The sequence below is a fragment of the Procambarus clarkii genome, chromosome 47 (assembly GCF_040958095.1).
Source record: "Procambarus clarkii isolate CNS0578487 chromosome 47, FALCON_Pclarkii_2.0, whole genome shotgun sequence".
Classification (NCBI taxonomy): Eukaryota; Metazoa; Arthropoda; class Malacostraca; order Decapoda; family Cambaridae; genus Procambarus; species Procambarus clarkii.
The window spans coordinates 21,825,860-21,835,097 of NC_091196.1; positions in this window are offsets into that span (position 1 = coordinate 21,825,860).

Sequence of the window (9,238 nt, forward strand, 5' to 3'; positions counted from 1 at the left end):
TCCAAATTATTTAATTGCTATGCTATAGTAACAAATCAAATTTAGACATTTTAACACAAGTAGCCTATCAATCCACCAATCGATTTACATCCAGTTCCCCATTACTGTGGTGGGTAAACAGTAAGGAATAAGGGAATTTAATGTTACGCAATCGTCCCAGAGTTCAAATCCGGGTCGTTCTCGCTAGCTAAGGAATTGGGAAGTAAATAATCTCATGCAGATGAAAAGTCACAACAATAACGTGACAAAAAATTTTGACCAAACCATGCACCAAAAATTGAAGAGAAGACGACGTTTCGGTCCGCCCTGGACCATTATCAAGTCGATTGTGTGAAATCGACTTAATAATGGTCACAAACTCTCTTACAGTAATCTCCTGCAAGAGCGGTGGGCAGTATGTGTGGAAAAACACGTGCAAATAAACCTTGATTGATACCTACACAAACCTCGATGTTGGGTATACAAGTAGCACTACCACCCACAGGAAATCCAAGATCCGTTGGTATGGAGAACTGAATTAATACAATTTTATCCCATTGCTTCAGAGTCCTTGATACCTGAGGTAAGAGCCTTGAGGATCATGGATTTGGGTACTAAGCTTATCAAAACAAGATACTCAAAAACTGACAGCTATCTTTATCAGTAACTCAGTATAGCAATGCAAAAATGAAACACATCCTGTGAGCGGTAGTTTATTGTGCGTCACATACTCATCCTATGAGCGGTAGTTTATTATACACCCATACTCATCCTGTGAGCGGGAGCGCAAGAGATTACAGAGGGCACAAAAGATTTCAACAGACCTCAGGGGAAATATTTACATCCCTAATTGGCATCAATCTGCACACCTTATAATTACATTGACAGCTAATAACAGCCCTCACACTGTAACTTGTATGTATTAACAATATATTATTACACATTGGAGTTCGGGGTCTTTGTTAATGATGCCATAGTTTTCTACGTTGATTTTTCAAAAGATAATAGTAGTTGTTGCTTATGGTTTTAGGTCACAACCCGCACACTCAACATTTAAATGCCGTGTATGAACTAGAAGCGAAATACGGATAGGGTTTCGGGCAAGTCCTTAATCCTAATTTTTAACCGGAATACTACCCGCCAAATCGTTTAACAACCAGGTACCCATTTTATTGTTGGGTAAACAGAGGCTACAGTTAAAGGTTGGCGCCCAGTCAATCCTCCCCGGCCAGGATACGAACGCAGGCCAAAGAGCTCGCGAAGAACCAGGCAAGTGCTTTACCACTACGCCACAGAGACTAATTCCCATGGGAAATCGCGGGGTTCGATTCCCAGGTTGGTTACAAATGGTTGGGCACGTTTCTTTCACCTATTGTCTTTTTTCACCTATCAGAAAATAGGCACCCGAGAGTTATAATAATAAATTATTTACAATAAGGTACAATGGGTTTGAGATTACATAATAATGATATTTCTTGCAATGCCACTAACACGTATATCGTTTCGGGCAGTTAGGCAACTCTAATGGGGGTTGCATCCTGGGGAGGGTCAGAAATTCGATCCTGGGGGGGAAGGACTTCAATATAAGCCTAACATGTACTGTATGTATATGCTGACTGCCTGTTACCTTGACACAGTGAATTGAATTATAAAAAGCATACTTTACGCAGCTAAATATTCGTTTTCTTTAGTAATAAATTTCGGTATTAAAAAAAATGCAAAAGTTCTTCTCTCAGGTCTAACTTGCTTATTACATATTCCTGATCCTAATTAATAATTACTAATAATAAATACAGATGATGCAGCCCGTCCTCCTAAGGTTTCTCAACGTCAAGACACTGTCGTACTAAAGTGACTTATCCTAACCTACCCAAACAGAAAAAAAAGAAACCATAATAGAAAACGGGACAGTAAGTCAATATATCGCGAGTCGCTACCATTTTCTAGCATACGTCAAATGTGGAGTATACGTCAAATGCGACGCTCTGTTTGGGGGTAACTCTGCACTGTCTTAGATAATGTTCCAGTGGTCTGTCGGGCATTTCTCCAGAGTGCTGACATTTTCTATCATGTTGACCAATCATGTTGATCGACATTCTCAAGTCGATCGACTTGAGAATGGTCCAGGACGAACCGAAATGTCGTCGTCCCTTCATTTTCTAGTGCGTGGATTGGTCAACATACTTCAGCCACGTTATTGTGACTCATCGCCTGCTTTTGCTCACATCTTCCAGAACTTGTAAGCCTATTTCCCATGCACATGGGTATCCAAGCCTAATGCGATGTAAGTGTACTTCTATTGTTCTACTGCTCCCTTTCATGAAACTAAGTGGTTCCTAGTTGGTTGAATTCTGTACCAACCCGCAGATCCTGATGTTGCAACTGCTGCGTTGTGGTCACTGTACATCTTTTGCATTGCTCTGTTTCTAATTACTTTCTTAATCTGTGATAGACTCTGTGGTATGTAAATGTCTACATGTCTTCTCTTAGTTGCAGGTTTTGCAGCTTCGTCTACAGTGTCATTTCCTATTATTCCCACATGACTTGGCACCCAGTACCCGTCGGTTTTAAGTACCCGCCGGCCTTGTCGTTTGAGTGTTGCATTAATGATATGACAGATGGATGTTATCATTTGTGATCACTGATGGATTTGTGATGGACATTTGTGATCAGATGGATGTTATCACATATGTGTTCTTGTTGCAAGGATTCAATGGCAGTTCTCGAATCTGTATGTATGATAACATGTTGTCGGTGTTCAGCTAGAGCATGTTCCAAAGCCTTTTGAATAGCTAGCATCTCTGTTTGTAAAATCGAACACCCGTTTGAGAGTCTCCAACTATTTACAGAGTTTCCTGCTTTAACTACAGCTCCGGTTTCTTGTCCCTGCTGGTCTACTGATCCATCTGTGAAGTAAGTGAAGCTGTCAGGTGCCAAGTTTGCTTCTATATGCATCTGTGCTAATGCAACTGTGACTCAACTACGTCTGTGTTGTATCTCTGGAATATATCGTGTATTTCTTTCCATGACCCAACCACGTGTTGTGTTGTATCGCAAGAATATATAGTATTCTTGAGTATTCTCTCATTTCTTCTCCCTTTGACTCAGGCGTCTCCAGAAAAACAGTGAATACCACCACGTTCCCGGAGCAGCCTCGCATCATCAACTTCCGCCGGATGTCCTCCTCCGCCGATAATATGCCTTATAAATTGGTAAATACATTTTTATCTCGCTGAAACTTCACATTAACATTCGTTATTTTGGTGCTGGGGTCTGGCCTGTTAGCCTCGGGAGAGTTATTAACGCCACTACACGAACTTATTGACCAACCAGCAAGTATGATTTAGTCGTGAACATTATCCAGGTCTAAAGAAAACTCTGAATGTATATACACAGAGAAACAGGATACATCTATCGGTATATATATATACATATATATATATATATATATATATATATATATATATATATATATATATATATATATATATATATATATATATATATATATATGTCGTACCTAGTAGCCAGAACTCACTTCTGAGCCTACTATGCAATGCCCGATTTGCCTAATAAGCCAAGTTTTCATGAATTAATTGCTTTTCGACTACCTAACCTACCTAACCTAACCTAACCTAACTTTTTCGGCTACCTAACCTAACCTAACCGATAGAGATAGGTTAGGTTAGGTTAGGTAGGGTTGGTTAGGTTCGGTCATATATCTACGTTAATTTTAACTCCAATAAAAAAAATTTACCTCTTACATTATGAAATGGGTTGCTTTATCATTTCATAAGAAAAAAATTAGAGAAAATATATTAATTCATGAAAATTTGGCTTATCAGGCAAATCGGGCCTTGCATTGTAGGCTGAAAAGTGAATTCTGGCTACTAGGTACGACATATATATATATATATATATATATATATATATATATATATATATATATATATATATATATATATATATATATATATATATATCGTACCTAGTAGCCAGAACGCACTTCTCAGCCTACTATGCAAGGCCCGATTTGCCTAATAGGCCAAGTGATTTTTTTTATGTTCAATATGTTCTTTTCAAATAGTTTATTTGAATTATTATTATTATTTTATATTAAGACCATAATTTATTGACTTAGTTGTGTTAGTTTAGGTTAGGTTAAGATAGATTAGGTTAGGTTAGGTAGGGTTGGTTAGGTTCGGTCATATATCTACGTTAGTTTTAACTAAAATTTAAACAAATTAACTTATACATAATGAAATGGACAGATTTATCATTTCATAAGAAAAAATTTGGAAAAATATATAAATTCAGCAAAACTTGGCTTATTAGGCAAATCGGGCCTTGCATAGTAGGCCAAGTACGACGTTCTGGCTACTAGGTACAACATATTATTGGCTACTAGGTACAAATAGGTACAAATATATATATATATATATATATATATATATATATATATATATATATATATATATATATATATATATATATATATATATAGGTATAAGTTAATTTGTTTAATTATAAATATATATATATATAGTTAATTTGTACATTATGTATAAGTTAATTTGTTTAAATTTTAGTTAAAACTAACGTAGATATATGACCGAACCTAACCAACCCTACCTAATATATATATATATATATATATATATATATATATATATATATATATATATATATATATATATATATAACCCTTGTGTGTACACATTAGGACTTTACATGAAAGCTCTCATTATTTACATATACTGAGGAGATAAAAGAATATAAAGTATCTGAAATAAATACGTGAAGACTAATAAGGAAATGTGATGTTGGTTACGACACTAAGATTTCCTCATCGTACACGTCATTCCCTGAGGTGTCCGCTGACATCCATGGATACTTTACCCATAAACTTTCCGAACAAATTTCCATTTCATTATACCTATGCACATTTTATACAAATAAAAATAACCTTTCTAGAAATTGCAGTTCTAGTTAACAAATAATTAAATCAGTTAAGTTGAAAAATAATAAAAATATTACTCGTTTTTTTAAATTTGGAATGGATAAACCACTGCAAAGTGACTTACCAATATATATCACATTTCAAATTGTACGTTAAATAGTATTCAATTGATGTCTACAAGGTACACTTATGTCAACAAGATAGTTTGACTTTTCTTATGTATACAAGTCTAAGAGTAATTTACACTGCTGTTTATCTGTTCATCCCAGCCATTACTGTAACGATGTGAATAGATGTCATTGAAGACAACTTGAATGAGCATAGAGCACTAGGGGGGGGGGGTAGAAATAGCCTAAGCTACTCTATCCCTCTGAGATGTATTTTGTCTCAATAAACGTACTTGAAGATAACTGTGTACCTTTCTTAAATTGTTAAAGTTGTACAGTGTTATAGCAACTGTCCCACACGTTGGGACACTTATATAGTGATTCACTGTATGACGATTAACTTTGTTCTTTCTTTATTATGCACCCCATACTCATCCCGTGGGCGGTGTTGGAAAGGGTTACAAAGGCACATAATCGGTTCAGGAACAGAACCTCAATGTTTAACTGTACATGCGATTCACTGTAGGGTAACTCACCGTATGGTGATTCACCGTATGGTGATTCACCGTATGGTGATTCACCGTATGGTGATTCACCGTGTGGTGATTCATCGTGTGGTGATTCACCGTGTGGTGATTCACCGTGTGGTGATTCACCGGGTGGCGATTCACCGTGTGGTGATTCACCGTGTGGTGATTCACCGTGTGGTGATTCACCGTGTGGTGATTCACTGTATGGTGATTATACTGTATGGTGATTCTGCTCGGATTGGCGCATTAAAGGGATAATTATTTATCACGTGAAGTTCTGTTGTGAGAACAACTTGACTGTAGTGAGCATAACTTGACTGATGTGAGCACAGCTTGACTGTTGTGAGCACAGTTTGACTGTTGTGAGCACAGTTTGACTGTTGTGAGCACAGTTTGACTGTTGTGAGCACAGTTTGACTGTTGTGAGCACAGTTTGACTGTTGTGAGCACAGTTTGACTGTTGTGAGCACAGTTTGACTGTTGTGAGCACCGCTTGACTGTTGTGAGCACAGTTTGACTGTTGTGAGCACAGCTTGACTGTTGTGAGCCCAACTTGACTGTTGCGAGCATAGCTTGACTGCTGCGAGCATAGCTTGACTGGTGTGAGCATAACTTGACTGGTGTGAGCACAGCATGAGTGTCGTGAGCACAGCTTGAGAGGAACAGCGTTACAAATTATCTGGCGTGTCAATCATGTAAGGCGGATGAGCAAGAGTGTGGCAGTTATAAAGGCCAAACTGACCTATCTGGGCGAGGCGGCCAGCGCGGACGGACACGGCCCGTCGTATTGACCAACTGAGTTTATTTTGAACTGTGAGTTGCGACTCGGAGGTATAAGTTAAGTCCAAAGCTTAGTGGGGAAGTTATTGTTATTGGACTGGTGAAGTTACTATTATTGGACTTTTGAAGTTATTATTATTGGACTGGTTTGTTTGTCTGTATGTATTTAATGCTTGTGTATACGGTCGTGTATTTATGCTTGCATCATATATGTACGTATATATACTGCTGTTTGAATCATATGTATATGCCCATGTACTTGCATCGTATGTAGAGTTATATACACATTTGTAGACCAATTAGGTCGTCACAGTTGTTATATCTGGTCATTAATGCAATGTGCATCCTCGAAAATGTAATAACCACTGTTGTTATCTGTATTCATCCATTTTATTTACAGTTTACGTTAAATGCAAAGAAACTATTACGGAATACAAAAATTGCATGGTAAACTCACTTTGTTTACCGACCGCACTTCCAACAGATTCGTTTATATATGATTCGCGAAGCTGTTTAGACGATGTAGCAGTTCTTGGTGTCATAAGGCCTTCTTAAAATTACACAAATAATAGTTTGACAACTCAGCGAATCTTTGCAGCAGCGAGTCACTTATCGGTTTGTACCTAACAGATCAGATAAGCTGAGGTTGCCATACATCCCTATTTTCCAGGACATGTTCTGGATTCTGGTGTTAATATTTGCGTTTTCCATTATATTAGTAATTATATTTAAAATATTAAAACTTGTGGTATAGTGCAACAATATATATATATATATATATATATATATATATATATATATATATATATATATATATATATATATATATATATATATATATATATATATATATATATATATATATATATATATGTCGTACCTAATAGCCAGAACGCACTTCTCAGCCTACTATTCAAGGCCCGATTTGCCTAATAAGCCAAGTTTTCATGAATTAATGTTTTTTCGTCTACCTAACCTACCTAACCTAACCTAACCTAGCTTTTTTTGGCTACCTAACCTAACCTTACCTATAAATATAGGTTAGGTTAGGTTAGGTAGGGTTGGTTAGGTTCGGTCATATATCTACGTTAATTTTAACTCCAATAAAAAAAAATTGACCTCATACATAATGAAATGGGTAGCTTTATCATTTCATAAGAAAAAAATTAGAAAAAATATATTAATTCAGGAAAACTTGGCTTATAAGGCAAATCGGGCCTTGAATAGTAGGCCAAAAAGTGAGTTCTGGCTACTAGGTACGACATATATATATATATATATATATATATATATATATATATATATATATATATATATATATATATATATATATATATATATATATATATATATATATATAGTACCCCTCCTTATATATATATATATATATATATATATATATATATAGTACCCCTCCTTATATATATATATATATATATATATATATATATATATATATATATATATATATATATATATATATATATATAGTACCCCTCCTTATATATATATATATATATATATATATATATATATATATATATATATATATATATATATATATATATATATATATACCCCGGCCAAAGTATATGTTGGGCGGGGGTAGGGAGGGTGGTAGTGAAGGTGTCCAGGATGTCGACTGTTCAGATATGGCAACAATAAGATAAGCGTACGTGTTAAGATTGCATCATTATATTGTAATTTACTATGAAGATAACGTAAGTTATCTATTACTAAAATTGTACACATGGGTATGAGCATTTAATACTATTTGATTCCTTGCGATGTAAAGGGGCAACTTAGGCGAATGTGTAAAAGCTTCCTGATCTTGTATATATATTTAAAAAAAATGCAAACAGGAACTGGCGATTCATTGTCTATGATAACAATGAACTGTGTTAATTATTAATTGTAACTTGTTTAGTTAAATGAATTGTGGGGTTCAGTCCCTGAGCCCATTATGTGCCTCTGTAACCCTTTCCACTACCGCCCACAAGATGGGTATGGGGTGCATGATAAATGAACTAAACTAACTAACTAACTTAAACAAAACACGTGTGGGACAAATAACAAAATCCTCGCCTGAGGGAAGTTTTCTCAGCTGGAATACCACCTGACTACGAGTACCTATGGTACTTCACAGTATATAGGGATGAAGGCGACGAGTCAAAATAACGTGGCTAAAGTATGTTGACCAGACCACACACTAGAAGGTGTACAAGACATCGACGTTTCGGTCCGTCCTGGACCATTCTCAAGTCGATCACAATCGACTTGAGAATGGTCCAGGACGGACCGAAACGTCGTCGTCCCTTCACCTTCTGGTGTGTGGTCTGGTCAATATATAGGGATGTGGATGGCAGTAAGTGTATGGACAAAGACAGGAGACCCAGGCAACTGCAGATAACGAGTCACAACAATGTGGAAGACAAACAACCCAACTCACACCTGTGAAATGAATCGAAAGTGATGACGTATCGGTTGTTGTTTTAGTCAGCTACTGGAAACACAAGTTGCAAGTAGCACGGGCTATGGTGAGCCCGTAGTGGACTTACCTGGCACAGGAGCGGGGCTGTAACTGACGTATCGGTCTGTTGTTTAAGATTCAGCTACTCTGAACAAAGTTCCAAGTAGCACGGGCTATGGTGAGCCCGTAGTGGACTTACCCGGCACAGGAGCGGGGCTGTGATATGCGTATCGGTCGGTCATGGACCCGTATATAGTGGTAACTGAGTAACAGTGGGAGAGGGAGTCATACAAGGCAGGAGGGAAGGTGAGGTACAGGTGAGGGGGGAGGGAAGGTGAGGTACAGGTGAGGGGGCAGGGAAGGTGAGGTACAGGTGAGGGGGCAGGGAAGGTGAGGGGGCAGGGAAGGTGAG